This window comes from Peromyscus leucopus, chromosome 9 (genome assembly GCF_004664715.2).
Source record: "Peromyscus leucopus breed LL Stock chromosome 9, UCI_PerLeu_2.1, whole genome shotgun sequence".
Classification (NCBI taxonomy): Eukaryota; Metazoa; Chordata; class Mammalia; order Rodentia; family Cricetidae; genus Peromyscus; species Peromyscus leucopus.
In genome coordinates this window covers 22,455,832-22,473,517 of record NC_051070.1, presented here as the reverse complement: position 1 = coordinate 22,473,517, position 17,686 = coordinate 22,455,832, and the positions used below count along the sequence as shown (strand labels likewise).

Sequence of the window (17,686 nt, the reverse complement as noted above, 5' to 3'; positions counted from 1 at the left end):
CATTGAACTTAGAGATCTGCCTGTCTCTGCCTCCTATGTCCTAGTATTAAAAGTGTGCCACTATACACAGAAAAAAGTGTACTTATTTTGCCATTCTTTGGTGTACTGTTGAAATGTGAGTGTAAGTTGGCCTCCCCCTCCTCCCTTCAAAACATAGACAAAGATTCACTCCTCAGTATGTTTTCTGGATGTGTTCTGATATCATATCTTAGGAACTATTTTAGTCTGGAGTGATTGGCAGTGGGAACATTACTCTTTCAAGGACAATGCTACATCTGTAAGAGAGTGGGCTTTCTTCTAAATCTAGTTGGATACCAAAACTCAGGTAAGAGAGTACAAACACCATTATATGCTGTAGCCTTGGGAAGTTTACATTGTAACTACAACTGTTTGTGTGGCATCCAACTTTTCCTCACGCCACAGGAAAATCTACAAAGCAAATGGGTGGGGTAGACAACTATTTTGGGGATTAGGCTCCATCTGGTCTCATTCACAAAGCTATCTAGGAAAGGAAGCCATAGACTAATTAATAGTCATAGCTCAGTCACCATCATTGGACTTACAACTTCTTTCCATCTATGATGATTGGTTCTTGATTGTCAACTTGACTCCATCTGAAATTAACTAAAAACCAAAAATGGAGGACACAGCTGTGAGGGACTTTTGCTTAATTTGAAGTAGGAAGATCCACTTCTAATCCAGATCTTTGAGGTAGGAAGACACACCTTTAATCCAGATCTTTAGACCAGGAAAACCCACCTCTAACCCAGGCTATGCCTTCTGGGACAAGCCTATATAAGAAAGCCTATATATGGAAGAAGGAACTTTTGCTCTTGCCTTGCTAACAAATACATTCCTTTGCTAGCATTAGGGCCTACTTCTGGATTCTAGTATATATTGAAGACTAGCCTCATGGACTGGAAAACTACTGGATTATTGGACTTTCTGTTCATAGCCAGCCATTGTCAGATTAGCTGGACCATAGCCTGTAGTCATTCTAATAAATTCTTATATATGGAAAAAGAAAGATTCCTTCTACAAGTTCTACTAATATATATATATATATATATATATATATATATATATATATAGTATATAGCATATAGGATATATAGACTATATCCTATACAGTAGTATATAGTCTATATATCCTATATAGTAGTATATGGTATCCTATATAGTAATATATATAATATATAGTATATATCCATATATATAAAGAGAGATTCATTCTATAAGTTCTGTTACTCTGGAGAACCCCAATATACTACTTCTCTATCCTCATTGTTATAAAACATAAAAGATGCAACACTGGACCCTACTGCAGAAGGACCACTGAGTATTAAATGAGTTTCTATAGGCAAAGAGCCTCAATGTTGGACAAGACACAAATATTCAGAAAAATGCCTTGAGTTTTACTAATATGTCTTATAAAAATTTATTCTCTTCTATTTCCAGAACTCCAGTACAATGTACAGTGTACATGACAGTTTTCTCAGTTTTCTATGAAGAGGAACTCATGGCTTTGTGGTTGGAAGTGTAGTGGTCTTAAGAGGATTGTAAGAGTGCACATCACTTTAGATGGTGATATGATTTTATTCCTAGAAAGAAATAGGTAGAGGAAAATGAAGGATAAATGTTTCAGGGGGGAGGGAGGTGTGGAGGAAGGAAGCAGGTAGCCACTGGACTCAAACCAGCTACTCTCTTTGTCAGGGAAGGTGACAAAACCAGATGACCAGCCTGTGGACTTCACTTGTCAACACAGAGAAGGCCACAGGGACCTCTAAATACTCTTAGGAGAGTTTTCCTTACCCTTATTTGCTACTGAGAGTAAACTAGAGTTTTGTGTCAATATATGTAAATTACAAGGCATGGAAACCACAAATTTAGAGAAAACTCACGTTTTCCGTTTAATCTTTGGCCATTTTGATATTATGAGAAACCATAAACATTTGGATTTATTTTATGAATAACAGTATTTAACAGTGTTCTTAGGATGAAATATCAAAGTGAAATAATTTTATTTCCTTATGTTAAATCTAAACAAAATTAAAATTAGGACTTGAATATCATAAAGTGGTAGAACACTTGTCTAGAATGCTTGAGGTCCTGGGTTCAATCCCTAGCACCACGAAATAAAATTTAAAAAAAGACATAAAATTATAGACTAGAACACAATGATTCTCATTTAGCTCATTATTTTGGGACTATTGCTTTTACTATTTCCTCAAAGACTAGTTTACATATGGGTGTTGTATCCTCTAATTTTAGATAATAAACATAGAAAGGGTATCATTAAGAAGTTAGAAGTGAGTAATTATCTCTAAAGGCTAATTCCTTTAGAAATTACTTCAGATGAGGGTGAAACTGATGGAAGCAGGAAGGCCTTTCTTATAGAAGAGTCCTCACTGGTCTTTCCTTTGGTGTAGGGGAGGGGGATGTGTTCGGGGTTTTGGGGATGCTAGATAAGAGCTCTTACATCGAGCTATAGCTCTTGCCCTGGCAAACTTGTAAGTTATATTTTTTGATTAAATTTATTTTTAAAAATTTCACACACACACACACACACACACACATACACACACACACACATATACATACACACACACATACACACACACACACACACACACACACACTGTAATGACATTATTTCTCTCTCCCTTCCCTCCCTCCAAACCTTCCCATGTCCCCCTACATTTATAATCTTTTTTCTTTAATTAGTAATTTCTCTCTTTCTCCCTTCCTCCTTCCACCCCCACAAACAGAGATATAAATATATAAATACAATCTTCTGAGTCCGTTTAGTGTTGCTCATATGTATATGTTTTCAGGGCTGACTACTTGATATTGACTAGCCAAATATGGGACTCATTCCTAGGGAAGAGTAGTTTGCCCTGTCTTGGCGGTCTTTAAGCACCTATAGTTCTTCATCTAGGGGTGAGGCCCCACGAAATTTCCCCTATCCATGTTGGCGTGGTATTGTCATTTTTCAGGTCCTGTTTATGAAGCCATATGTTGAGATTTCATCGGTGTATCTTTTTTTTCTTAATATTTATATAAGACAAAACCTTATGTTAAACTTCCTGGTCCTCTGGCTCCTAGAATCTTTCTACCCCCTCTTCTGTGATGTTCTTTGGGAATTAGGCATAGGGATGTGTTGTAGATGTATGCATTGGAGCTCGTCAACCTCATGGTTTCTTGTTCTCTGCATTTTCAGTAGTTGTGGCTTTCTGTAATGGTTTCTGTCTGCTGGAAAAAGAAGCTTCTTTGAGTAAGAGCTATATTTATTTGTAGGTATAAGGATACATATTTAGGCACTGGGCATGGTGACACATGCCTTTAATCCCAGCACTTGAGAGGCAGAGGCAGGTGGATTGCTGTAAGTTTGAGGCCAACTTGATCTATAGAGTGAATTCCAGGATAGTCAGGGCCATGTAGAGAGATTTTGTCAAAAAAAGAAAAAAGAAAAAGACGCATATTTAGGAACTATTCTGGTTTAGACAAGTATGAGTGTTAGGTTTTCCTCTAAGGCCCATGACCTTACTAGCCCTGGGTAGTTGCCTAGGTTAACCCTTGTCTTTGTCACTGTTCTATTGCAGTGAAGAGGTACCATGACTGTGGCAATTTTTTTTTAAAAGAAAGCATTTAATCGAGGCTTGCTTCCAGTTTCAGAGGCTTACTTCATTATTGTCATGGTGGGGAGCATGGTGGCATGCAGGCAGGTGCTGGAGCAGTAGCTGAGAGCTACATCCTGATCTGGAGGGAGGGAGGGAGAGAGAGAGAGGTTGAGAGAGAGGGAGGGAGGGAGGGAGGGAGAGAGAGAGAGAGAGAGAGAGAGAGAGAGAGAGAGAGAGAGAGAGAGAGAGAGCAAGCGCGAGCGAGCGCAAGAGCACATGGGCTTGGTTTGGTGTGGGCTTTTGAAATCTCAAAGCTCACCCCCAGTGACACATTTCCTCCAACAAGGCCACACCTCCTCTAATAAGGCCATACCTCCTAATCCTTTTAATCCTTTCAGACAGTTCCACTCCATGGTGATTGAGTATTCAAATATATGAGCCTCTGGGGACCATTTTTATTCAAATCAGCACAACAGTATTAGGCATGATTTTCCTTCTGCCAAGGGATATTTAGACAGCTGTTGATTACCATCAAATGGTAAGTGCTACTATTGTACCTTTAGGAATATCTTGCCATACTGGTGTATTATTTGTGATACTTCCTAACCACTCTGAAGTAAATCTCTTAGTCTGAAGTTTGATACCTTTCTTAAGATCTGCTGGAACATTAAGGAGAAATTTGGGGTTACATTAATTAAGAGTTTCTTAAATTACTTATTTTTATGTGTATGATTGCTTTTATCTGCATGGATGTTCTTACCATTGTGTGTGCCTGCCTGGTGACTGTGGAGGCAAGAAGAGGGTATTGGATCCTCTAGAACTGAAATTAATTGTGGGCCATCATGTGGGTGCCTGGAACTGAACTCTGGTCCTTTGGAAGAGCAGCAAGTACTCTTAACCTTTGAGCCACCATTCTAGCTACCCTGAAAGCTTACTTTAGGAAAAAATTACATATTAGAATTACTGTTACGGAATGACTTTAATAATAATTATTTTTCTGCTGTCAATGACCATAGCATGGATTATAATTAGTAAACAATTTAAATATAATTTTATTTTCAATTACGTGTACATTTGTGTTTTCTTGTGTAGGTTTCTGCGTGTGTTTTCAGTGGACTCCAGAATGGGTATCAGATCCCCTGGAGTTGTACGTTTAGGTGGTTGTTAGCCACCTGGTATGAGTCCTAGGAACTAAAATTGGGTCCTTTAGGAAAAGCTGTATGTGCTCCTAACCTCTGAGCCATCTCTCTAGTCCCTAAACAATTGTTAATTTATGGCTTGTTAAAGTTGACTCCCTTGTGTCTCTCTCTTCTTTGGAGGTGTGTTGGAATTTGAACCCAGAGCCTTGAACCTCGTACGTCTTGCTTACATTGAAGGGAAGATATGTGTTTTTAATATAAAGGCCACATATCTGCCCTTCCACGATGGCAATTTAATTCTTTGTGCAGCCAGTGTCCGTGTTTCTTCATCCATGCTTTGTATTTATTTTTAAAAAGGTGGTTTCTTTTCCTTTATGTCTGATGCCTTATGACTCCATTTATAAGTAATTCTGTTTATTCAAACCACACAGATATTGTAATTGTGTCGAATTTCCAGTAAAGTGTCCATGTCTTTGTGCTTATTTTATTTTTCATTACATTATATGTATTATTCTGATATTTTTTAGTTCAGAGTCTCATAAATGAATAAAGTGAATTAGGGTTTAGATAATATAAAGGCTATGTCTGGATGCTTCTCACTGGTCTTCAGGCACGTAATATAGGAATGCGAGGTATTAGGAAGTTAGGACATATGACAGGCAGTGCCTGATGCCTATGAGCAGCATTGTAAAGGCTGGCGGGGACTGGCCTTTCAGAAATTATATGACGGAAATTTCCTCAGCCCTGCTTGAAACATTTTGTACTTGAAATATTTTGTGGTTCAAGATACACTTTTCTTTTCTTTTCCTTTTTGGGCTGAGGTGTTCTCCCCTGGAAACCGTAGGGTGTAGGTGCTTATGGAGTGTTAAGTAATCAACTCAGTGACCTTCGCTGACCTTCAGCTCCCTGTCCAGAGCACCGTGAGAGCTAGCTTTGTGTGGTGCTTTCTGAAGCATGCCTAAGCACAGTGAACGGTATTGAGTGTTCTTTTATTTCTTAGTCAACACTTGAAAATCCTTGGCCGTGGCTCCAGGCTTTGCACTAGCGTTGAGGTTCCTTGTGCTTTTTATTGTTTATTTTTAAACTCAGGTTGGGGAAGGCTAGGTGAATTATGTTTCAGTTTAATTTCCTTTTTCAGAAAAGTAGCCAAACTTGGTGAAACTGTCATTTGAATTCAGGTGCAACTTTAATTTGCTGTGTTTCCAGGGCACTGGCTTTTAGTATTGTACAATTCTCATTACCATGTGTGTGTATGATGTATGTGTGTGGGTCCACTATGGCACGTGTCAGGAGGTCAGAAGATGGACAGTTTTGTGGAGGCAATTCTCTCCTTCTATTTTTACATGGGTTCTGAGACTCAAACTCAGGAGAGCATCAGGCTTTTGTAGCAAGCACCTTTAGCCACTGGGCCATCTCACCAGCCCAGCTTTCAATCTTCTGACCTTTTTAGCTTGCATATGAATCATCCAGATGATTCATCAAGTTATTTTACTAGACCTCTAATCCCAGAGAGGATTGCCTTGCAAAGGCCCTTGTGGGAAGAGGAGGCAGTGTAGACAGACATCATATTGCGTCTGTGAAAGAACACAGGTGGTCATGCGATATTTAGGTGAAAGAATTCACGAGCTTCAGGAATGGGAAAATTGGAATGAAAAGAAACGAAGTCATCTTGGGGCCCCTCACCAGGGCTGCACAAGTGAAAAGATGAAGGTTCTTGGGGATTAGATGGTCCAGCCACTTAAGAACCTAAGTTGTCAATTATGGGCAGGGATAATGACGGTAAGACTATAAAGTATAAGACTAAGAAAAGTTTCCTGGGAAGCATCAGTGGAAATGGGTCAGGATCGGATATAGTGAATGGGAACGAGAGGGCTGGGGAAATCATTTCATTCATGAACCTGGGGAGGTTTTGAAAATGAGAATTGGTGGCTCATCCTTGTAATCCCAGCACCCAGAGTTGTTAGCACATAAGGTCTGGCTCAAAAACAAAACAACTACTCCTGAAACCAAACCACAGAAATAAATAAACAAAATGAGAAAATTAAAATTGATTGCAGCAAATATAAGTCAATTTAAAAGGCATCCAGCTCAATGTATATTGAATTTGAAAGTTGATGGACTTGCAGGGCTATATTAACGTGCATGTGAAAGCCAGTTATAGTATTAAAGTATGGCATATTTACTCATTTCAGTGGTGTATATGGGAGACTTGATAATGCTCTCAGCCTGTCCTGAGATTCCTAGTGTCAGAGGGAAGCTCAGGTAGGGAATGGAGGTTCACATTTGTACATGTACACACAAAATTAAAGATGACACATATTTAACATAGATATTGTAGACATTTAAAGAAAACTGCTTTACAGGAATTACCAGAAACAAAGTATTAAGTTAAAATAAAATATTAAATCATTTTTTTTCTTTGACAGGTAGTCAATTACTTCACTTCTTTCTATTTTTGAGATAGTTTAAATTTGGAAAACTTAAAAACATCTTTATGAAAGACACATTTCTTATTCTGTCTTCAGTGCATGCACACGCTCTGTGTGTGTGTGTGTGTGTGTGTGTGTGTAATTTGCTATGGGAAATATTGTCTTCAATTAAAAATGTTTTTTTCCTAATCTAGGTGGAATAGTTTTTTATGAAAATGTAACTATACAGTTTTGAGTTGAGTTTCACTGAAATAAATATAGCCGCTGCTGCTGGTAGAGGTTGGCTGTGGATGAGGGAAAAATGGAGACTAGGACTAGGTGTCTTGGTTTTCTACTGTTTGGTGTTCATACACTGTGAATAAGTGTTTAGGTCAGATACATTTGGGTTTACACTTTGACTATGTAAGACAGTGCTGTAGAACTCTATCCCCTGAGCACAACAGCTGTCGGCTTGACTAGGATCGCCGTGAGATCCAGCATGTTGATTTTTGATGTTCCCGCAGAAGGAGGCTTGGGGAGGACATTGGACCTTCACCTCTCCTGCCCTCTCCTTCCCAGACATCTGCATACAATTCTGTCTTTTTTTTTTTTTTGGTTTTTCGAGACAGGGTTTCTCTGTGTAGCTTTGGCGCCTTTCCTGGAACTCACTTGGTAGCCCAGGCTGGCCTCGAACTCACAGAGATCCGCCTGGCTCTGCCTCCCTAGTGCTGGGATAAAAGGCGTGCACCACTACCACCCGGCCTACAATTCTGTCTTAATTGCACATAGCCTCATGGTCTCAGGAGCTGCTTGAGTACACAGACTGTTAACTGTTGGGAAGTCTCCATCAGCGTTTGGGAGAGATGTCTTAATGGTGCAGCATTTGGGGCTACCCACACCCCTGAAAGAAACCCCACCTGTGCTCTGTAAGTCTCATAAACTCATCGGTTCTTTAAGTTGTATGAGGGATCGTATTTCAGTTTGTTGTTGGAATGGGTAGAGGTTTGTTTATGTCCCCACTGGGAAAGGTTCCTATGACACTTGGAAGGATGCAGCAAAACCAAGGGGTTTGGGAAGAGCAATGACATGGTTCATGTTTTGATGGCAAGACCAAGAGCTGAAGCCGAGCTGTCCAAGGGCGGAGTTTCTGCACAGGGCCTCCTGACATGGCTGTCTTTCGCTCTGCTCGAAATGGTATGCCTCCTTGCTATAGAAGCATACACGATGTCCCTGCTTTGTGTAATGAAAAGGAGATGAAGATGAGCTGGATTCTCCGTGGGAACTTGTGTTGAGGAAGAATTATAAGAGGAAAGGGAATGTAGTTATCCTCTGATTAGGAAAGGAAATTGTGTGTGTGGGAGTGGGGGGTGCGACCGGAGTGTGTTGAGACAGAGATAGGTACTGCTTCTTAGAGTCAGAGGGCAGGGTGAGGGGTGGGGCAAATGGAAAACAGATCAATCTGGAAGAGCCCTATCCCAGGAGTCTAAGAGCTTGGAATCCATTGGGAGCACTGGGTAATAAAATGGGAGAGGTTCCATTACTTACTCAAACACGTTACTCTATCAGTTATCAAGGTTTTAAATTGTGAATGAGGAACAAATAGTTATAATGGAGTCTCTTTTCTAAGAAGGAAGTGTTTGTGGTGGTAGTATGGATTATTCAGATGTAGTATATACTTTCTGTATAGGTGTATTTGACAGTAAGTATACTACCATTGGGTAGCACACGCTAAATAGGACCTAGAATGTGTGCACCAGGCACTAGGCTTAATTGGTTTTGTATGTAGATTAGTTAGACTTTCTAGGAATGTATCACAATATCAGTATAGTTGAGAAATGGAAGATCAGACACATCATTTCCTACCACTTTCAATGTGAGACAGGTAAGCGTTAATGAGATTTTTCTCTGTTTTTTTTTTTTAGTGCTGAGTGTCTAGCTCTGTGGACTTGTAATTCAGCTTTACTGTGTAATGTATTTAGGAGGTATCTGTTGAGATCTAGGCACTCAATGGGATCTTATATCTCCCTCCCTCCCTCCTAAAATTTTATTTTCATTTATATGTGTGTATGTGAGCCTAGGTGAATTTATGTGTGCACATGCATGCAGGTGCCTGCAGAGGCCAGAAATCATTGGACACCCATAACTGCAGTTACAGATGGTAGTGAGCTGCCCAGTGTGGGTCCTGGGAACTGAACTCTGGTCCCTCTGCAAGAATAGTAACCACTCTTAACTACTGACCAATCCTTCCAGGCCCTGGGTCTTGTCCTTCCATCTCACAACATGTTTTCATTGAGTTTTCCGTTGTGTATTCCTACTTGACTATTTGCCTTGTTCATGCATTTAATGTAATTTCCAAGTTTCAGTCATTAAATGACCCTTCAGTTAATTTCAGTCCTTAGAAAGCCCTGTCTCTACCCCCAGTATGTTGCTTTTGACTACAGGAATAAGTTGAATTCAATTATGTAAACCAAAAGTCCATGGATAACTTTGGCCCCAGGGAACATTTGGTACTACTATCTGGACATGTTTCTGATGACCCAGAAGTGAGGAACTCTTACCCAAGGTATGGAGGCGGGAATGATGCTTCATATCCTACAGTGGACAGAATATTTTCTGTGTTACAGACAACTATTATGAAGAGATTCATAATGTTAGCATTGCTGAGGCCAAGAAACCAGTGTTAGTCTAAAATTGTTATGCTGATTAACCCTTGGCACAAATAAAATTATGGAAAGTATAGTTTTTGCTTATTTTGCTTTCTGTCCAGGGCTTATTCCTGTAAACATTAAAGAGAAGCTTGCAAAGAATAGGCACACAGGACAGAAAGACTTAATACATAAAACTTGAAGACTAGAGAATCTTTTAGGGGAGACTGGAGATTTTCATTTATCTATTTGTAGGGGTCAGAGATCAGTTCTCGCCCTCAATTGTGTTATGGCTGGGTCTCTATCCTGCAGCTCTGCTGTGCACTCTAGGCTGGATGCTGGTAAGCTGCTGTGCAAGCCTTCTGTTGCACAGTAGGAGCGAAGAGATTATTGATGTGTGCCACTGTATCTTGCTCTTTATGTGGAGTCTGGGGCTGAGACTCAGGTCATCAGTCTTGCATGGCAAGCACATTTATCCGCTGAGCCATCTCCTTGGCCTAGATGCCAAATTTTCAAGCAAGTCTTGCTTGTAGGCAAGGAAGAATAATTTATTGGTAATACAGAGAGTTCAGAATATATTACAGGAGTGGTTTGGTATGTGTTATTTTGATTATATGAGGTTTGTGTTGCATAGAACATATTTAACACACTTAAATTACAGCTAAGGAATTAGTGCAATGTTATAATAGTTTACGGAAAACAATTTACATCATCTTATGCTTTGTAGCAGTGGTTCTCAGCCTGTGGGTTGTGAGCCCTTTGGGGGTTGCATATCAGATACCTTGCATATTAGATATTTACATCATGATTCATAACAGTAGCAAAGTTACAGTTATGGAGTAGCAACAGAATAATTTTATGGTTGGGGGTCACCACAATGTGAGGAACTGCATTAAAGGGTCACAGCATTAGGAAGGTTGAGAACCACTGCTTTATTGAGAGCTTCTGTGTACATTAGCAAGGAAATACTCATTTACGTGGCAAGCACTTCAAGTAATTTTTTAATATTCTCAACCTAAAGGAATTAGCTCCTCTCCTTCCCTTCCTTCCCTCCTCTGTCTCCCTCCCTTCTTCATTTTTTTCTTTTTCCACCTAAGAACTTCCATATGATAGGCAACTTTTCCCCTACAGAGCCACACCCTCAGTCTCTCACCATTTAAGACTAAAAAAAGAAGTATCTTTTTTTTTGTTGTTAAATATATATACATACATAAACACACATACACATTTGTGTCTGGGTGTTTCATCTACTCTATGTCTGTGTACCATCTGTATGAATTGTCCTCAGAAACTGGAATCCCTTGGAACTGGAGTTCCAAATGGTTGTTAGCTGCCACAAGGGTTCATAGACTTGAACTCAGGCCCCCTGGAAGAGCAACCCATGCTCTAAGCCACTGAACCAGCTCTCCAGTCTGAAAAAAAAAAGTTATCTTTAGAAGCTAAGTGGTGCTGCCATACCCTTGTATCCTTTTATAATCTTAGTTTGCTTCTTTGAGATACTGAGGATGAATTGCTTCATACATGTTCACCAAGCACCACAGCATAGAGCTACGGCCCGACTTCTCTTTCTTTTTTAACAGTTGTCCACTCTCTCTTACTCAGAGTCTACACTTAGGGCCTGGCAGCAGTAGGGGGCAGGAAATGGTTTGCTGATGCATTTTCTCTTGGATAATTATTACCATGCTATTTCATTTACTCTGAGTCTTTTGAGAAGACCTTCGGGAACTTTCCATCAGTGGAAACCTTGGATGAGCTCCATATCCAGAGTGGAGGAACACATCTCTTAGGGAGCCTCTGTCTTTTGTGGCAGATTTTGAACCCAATGTTTTGAGAAAGTATAGACAGCCATATTTTGGGAGAGTCCTTTCAGGATTAAGAAGTAAGAGGTTTTTTTAAAATAATTTTTTAAAAGCGATAGTAGAAAGCATTTGTGACTACGAGGCAGGGTCTTGAGACCACTTTAGAATAACATCACAACTTTTTTTTTATTTTATAATATAATATAATTTTACATATCAGCCACGGATTCCCTTGTTCTCCCCCCTCCTACCCCCCCCCCACCTTCCCCCCAGCCCACCCCCATTCTCATCACATCACAACTTAATAGTTGTTCAAACTTGGAATTTTTTTTGGAGTATATTTCCTAATTTCTAAATCATTAGCTCATTTAATAGTGGATTAAATGAGATAGCAACACAGAACAATTTGAAAGTGGTTAATAGAGGCATCGTTCTGATTCCATGCGTTGAGCAGTTGAGTATAAGGTGGTATTTCAAGAGAGCACAGCTGGAAAATGATTCATTAAAAGTAATAGCCTTAAAGATGCCAAAAAGTTGTGAAAAATTCAAAGTATGAGGGAAATAGAAATTTTGAGAGTTTCTCAAAATTTTAATTTTGTACACATATATGAAGACAGCCAGGCACATAGTACTTTTCTAATTTCTTTCTTTTCCCTCTGAAGTCCTGTTATGGTGATGCTTGTTCCATGACACATAACTATTGAGTGAAAGTGTGTCAGTTGGCAACCGATTGCTGTTAAACCACCATAAGCCTTCTAAGTAGAAGTCTTGAATTTATAGTCTTATGGTTGAATTCCAACTGTGTTATCAGTTTGACTTGGAGCTTGGGCTCAAGTCTAGAGAGGCACAGAGCGAGCTTTGGTTGAATGTTTTAATTAGCTGCATCTTACAACCATGAGTGTCTCTGATGTGGTTTCCATTGGTGTCAGTATTTGGCCCTGCACATTTCCCTTTGCTGAGAGATGCTATTAGCGATTTAGTAACTGTGTTTGGAATGCGTGGGTAAGAGATGAAGGATAATAATGGATCAGGGAGTCCTCAGAGTTCCTCATCTAACTCTCGCAGGACCATTAAGGACAGGCTCTGCCCCTCCCCGTTTGCCCTTGCTGCAGGGGGCACTACTGTCACTCTGGGTGGTCCTCCCTAGGTCCCTTGGCCTGTTTCTCTTGCTTCTAAACCCTTCCGTGCTGTTTTTTTAGGGCTCAGCCCTAGATCCTCTCCTCTGTGAATACTTACTTTTCAGGTGGTGCCATCTAGTCATAGAACTTACATTTCCCTCTGGATGCTGGCTCCTCTCCAAATGAAGCCCCTGCTGTAGATTTCTGCCTTGAGCATCTTACTTAACTGTGTTACCTGTGACCTACAGTGTTTTGGCTTTACCTGATAAATAATTTGACCTCAAACCCATCATCTCTCTTGATGTAGCTACCATGTGTTGTTGGGTACAGGAGAAAAGATGTGGCTAGGAGGTTTTCTGTTCTCTCTGTACAGTTTATACAGTTGAGTGTCCTAACTCTGTTTAATAACCAGATCATACACAATCGCGCTCAGTCTGTGTTCAATAGTTATATTGTGTCCTTTTTCTATTTGTCATTTGATGGTATTTAGTCTCAATTGTAAAGCTGGCTTTATGTCATAACAAGCTGATAACATAAAGTAGAAGAGAAGAGGTACTTCATGTTTGGTTCAGAGAAATTGGAACTAAAACCCACTTCATAGTTCCGGCAATGGCACTCTTCATTTATGTTAAAAGACAGTGTGTGCTAGGGTCTTTGATTGCTTGCTTTTTCCCCCCTTCCCCTTTAAATAAAACTGTTTTATGCTATGTGGGAGGGATGTGAACTTTAATAAGTTATTTTTAAAAGAAGGTACTTAGTCATACACGATTGGAATAAGTATTATGTTGCTAGGGCAAAACTATTGAATTTCCAGTTTTTTCCCCACATAGGTAAGTATTGATATTAGACTTATATGTGTTTGTGCTCACTATCTCCAGGGGTGGTGGTATTTTCCTGGTGTTGATCTTGTGATTCCCACTAGGCAGATAGAGCTGTGCTCTGTAGAGATGGCAGGTCTAAACCCGTGAGTCACAGATCTCCAACTTCACTGGGAAGTTGTCAAGGGGAAGGCAGCTCCATTTATAGTTTGAAGGTGGGAGGGAAGGAAGGAGAATTTGAGCTGCTTTCCTTCAGTGCGGTTTGCTTTTTTGAGAGAAGGAAAGGACGAGTGAAATGTTCTAAGAATTCATCTCCAACTTCTTTTGTTCTCACTTCCATTTGACGCAGTGGAAGGTGCTAGTGTTTGTTCTATTTTCAATGATGGGATGGATAGGCTTCCATTAATAGAGCTTCCATTAATAGAAAAGGAGCTGCAACCTGAGAGATTCCTAGGTCCCTAATTGGATTCTGGCATTTTGAATGGGAATGATCCTTTCTTTTGAGGTAGTAGTGTTGGGAATTTTCTTGCTTGTGTCTCTTAAAGAGTTCTTTAGTGTCCCAGAGTTGATCAGAGCCCCCAGATTTTCCTCCCTTTGAAGACAGACTGACTTGTGGTGTGTGCAACGTTAATGTTTTGGCTGGGGAGATAACTCAGTTGGTGAGAGCATTGGTGCTCTAAGCATCAGGACTTGAGTTAGAAGCCTTAGCGCCCAGGTACAAATCCGGGCATGGTTGCACATGCCTTTAGCCCCAGTACTGATTGATGGGCAGGGGCAAGCGGGTTCTGAGAGCCCTCTGGCCGGCCAGCCTAAATGAAAAGGGGAGCTTTGGGCTCAGTGAGAGACTGGTAGTTTGAATGTAATTGGCCCCCAGCAGCTCATTGGGAATGGTCCTATTAGGAGGTGTGGCTTTGTTGGAGGAAGTGTGTCACTGTGGGGCTGGGCTTTGAGGTTCAAGCCACCATGCCCAGTATCTCAGTTCACTACCTGTTGCCCATGGATCAAGATGTAGGATTCTCAGCTTCTCAGCACCATGTCTGCCTGCATGCTGTCTTGTCCCACCATGAGGATAATGGACTAAACCTCTGAAACAATAAACCACCTCATTAAATGTTGCCTTGGTCATGGTGTCTCTTCACAGCAATAGAAACCAAAACTAAAACAGAGCTCTTATCCCAAGGCAACGAGGCAGAGCTATTGAAGACACCTGGGGTCTTGCTCTAGGCCCCATATGCTCCTGAATTTATAAGCATATACCACTTACACATATCATACACACAGTATACATATAACATACACATGTACATACACATTTTAATACACATATATAGCATACATGTAGTACATATAACCCATATAGATAACATACAACACATATACACATTCAAACACATATAACACATACATATAGCATACGTATATAAACAAACACAATATATGCATAATACATATACACAAATATACATGTACACATATACTTACATGCATGCACACATATACACATGCATATGCATATCATACAAATCCACATGTAAATACCCACACCAACACACATACCACACCCACCCACCCACCCACAGCACAGACATACACACATATGTATATGCACACATATACACGCACAGACATACAAGCAAAAGTGATGTTACTTACTGTGGCTTGAATGTGTCTCCCAAAGTGTTGGGAACTTGAGTGCACTTGTGTTGGTGGTAGGATTCTCAGGTGACATGGCTCTGCTCTCCTAAGTGGGTGGGTTAATGCAGCTACTGGGGGTGGGTTAGTTCCTGATGAAAGGATTTGTTTGGTCCCCTTCTCTTCTTTTTCTCCACCATTCCTTCTCACTTTCCATCTCACTAGATCTGGCTCTCTTTACCTTAGAATTCCAGACCTCCAAGACAGTAAGAAATATACTTACAATTGAGCCAGTCTGCGTTCTGTCCTAGCAACACCAAACAGGCGGAGGCATAACTATCCCATGTGCTCTGAGTTGTCCCTGCTGCCCCCGCCCCCCACCACACACCTGCCTCCACCTTACCCCGCACGTATCTAGTGTATGTAAGCCAGACACTGTCTGCACTCTCTTTCTTCTTTTCGATGCCCGTGGAAATCGGCATTCAGGTCCTCCTTTCTTTTTTTCCTTTTTATTAATTTCTCTTTTAAAAGTTGTGAACAGGTGTCCAGTGTTGGAAGCAACAGTTGGAAAGTAGAGATTACTCGGTGGTTTGGAGAGGGACCAAGTATCTAGGGAGGTCAGCTTCTCTGATGTCAACATAGTTTCCCAAAAGGCAACACCCAGGTCAGCTGGTGCCACCCAGGGCAGGGCAGGGCCAGGCTGGGCTGGGTCTCCAGGAAGCTTCCTGGCTTTGCTCTGGGAAGTACCCTGGGGATATAATCATTTGATCTGCTGCAGTGATTCTTCTAGCAGAGGGAGCCAAGGGAACTTATCCTGGTCGCGGGGAGGAGACTGAACCCGGTGCGTGACTGCGTAGAGTTCCTGGGAGAACGTCAAGAATTCAGATTTACTTTTTGTTTTGACAGAAGAGGCCTGGATTGGAGGCTTTGAGTGGTGGTAGGTGGGACCAGAATTAAAAAAAAAATATTTATTTCTTTATTTATGTAGGTGGGGAAAGGCCTTTATGTACCATGTTGAGTTTAGGGAGGTTGGAGGAAAACTAGTGGGAATTGGTTCTCTTCCACCATGTGCGTTCCAGGGATGGAATTCAGTTCATCAGTCTGGGCAGTGAGAGCTGTTACCTGCTGAGCTCTCTCCCTGGTCCTAAGCCAGACTTCTCACTGTGTTAAGTTTCTGCTTCAGGGTACCTGAGATGAATTTTTTCCTACTTTACCTGAGGAATTCCAGCATGAGTCTTTGGTTGCATGTTTCCCTGTGGAATGGTATAGTCAGAGCTACATTTGAGATTACATTATAACTGAGATTGACCTTGAAAAAGAAGGTTGAGAATTGGGGAAAAGAAATGGTTCTGGAGGAGGAATCATCTCTTAGGGAATTATGATGTTGGGTCAAAGTGGGGGATTGGGCCTTTCTGGAGCGTGTGAGAATGGGTAGTATCCTGAGGGAAAAAGGAGTTCTGAGTCATGGAGGAAATCAGAAAAAAAGTGGGATTCTGTGTCAAATGCTGTGAAGACTGACTTCTTGTGAGGTAATTTCCTCCTGTCTCTTGGCCCTTGATCAGCCAGGCTGGCTCTGTGAGTGGAGGAGACACAAACACTCAGATGCTGTCTTTGCCAGCCCCATGAGTAGTTCTCTGATAAGCCACGTGTTGGGATGGCTCCAGTTTTCCGGTCCCTGAAGCGAGCAGGCAAGGCTGTGGTGGGTGCAGTGTGTGGGCCCAGAGTTAGCTCTTTGAACGTCTTTCAGAGCTACTTTGGGTAGAGCAGTAGAACATCGTTGGCTCGCGCACACTGGCAAATTATGATCCTTCCATTAACATTTTGTTCTCCGACTGCTATCAGATATGATGGAAGTGGATTTTTCAGCTGTATAGATATTTCTCCCCTCCAGTGATGAGGTTTTGGAAAACTTAAAGAACATTTAGTCACAGCAGGCTCTGGTAACCCAAGGATGGGTGGAGAGGGTGGCTTGGTGCCAGTGACGACACGTGGATGATGATTGTACCAGGGTGCCTCACCTTTTGTTTTCACATTCTTCTATAAGTATTTTCTGATTCTCATTTAAAGCTATCCATATTAAGAGGTCAGAGAAAGTATACAATGACAGAGTATTGAAAATTATGTCTCATCAAATGTGTCTCTTTGGGGGAACAAGTTTCTGTGTAAGGGAAATGGTGACTGGCTCCAGCTACTGCCCCTAGTCCAACAGGCCAGTTGTAGTAGATAATGACAGTTAGGGACAGTCTTGAAATGGCTCATTTCTTTGCTTGGCCTGGGTTAAGAAGTTTGAATCTCATTGATTGCCATTGAGTCTAGGCTCCCGTTTTACAGGCAAGCATTTGGAGGGATTTGGAGCAGTGAGGTCACAAGACCAATTTCTCCCAGGCAATTAAAGGGGAGCAAGGATACAGAGGGGACCCCAAGAAGTACCTTCTGAGCCAAGTTGGCTCCTCATAGGAGGACCTCACATCACAGCTCTTCAGCAGAGTCAGAGGTCTGCGTGGACT

The 17,686-nt window shown here is 41.1% G+C and overlaps 1 protein-coding gene across 15 annotated transcripts in view; it reads left to right on the top strand.

The window, feature by feature from the left end:
• Nucleotides 1-17,686, top strand: part of Lmo7 (LIM domain 7) — a 219,631-nt gene that overhangs the window by 136,851 nt on the left and 65,094 nt on the right. The window contains exon 1 of one of the 15 annotated variants that reach the window (XM_037208350.1): nucleotides 16,059-16,116. The exons of the other annotated variants lie outside the window; for them this stretch is intronic. The gene's annotated coding sequence lies outside the window, so the exon portion shown is untranslated. Of the gene's footprint in view, nucleotides 1-16,058; nucleotides 16,117-17,686 lie in introns of those variants that run through there. 15 annotated transcript variants of the gene reach the window in all.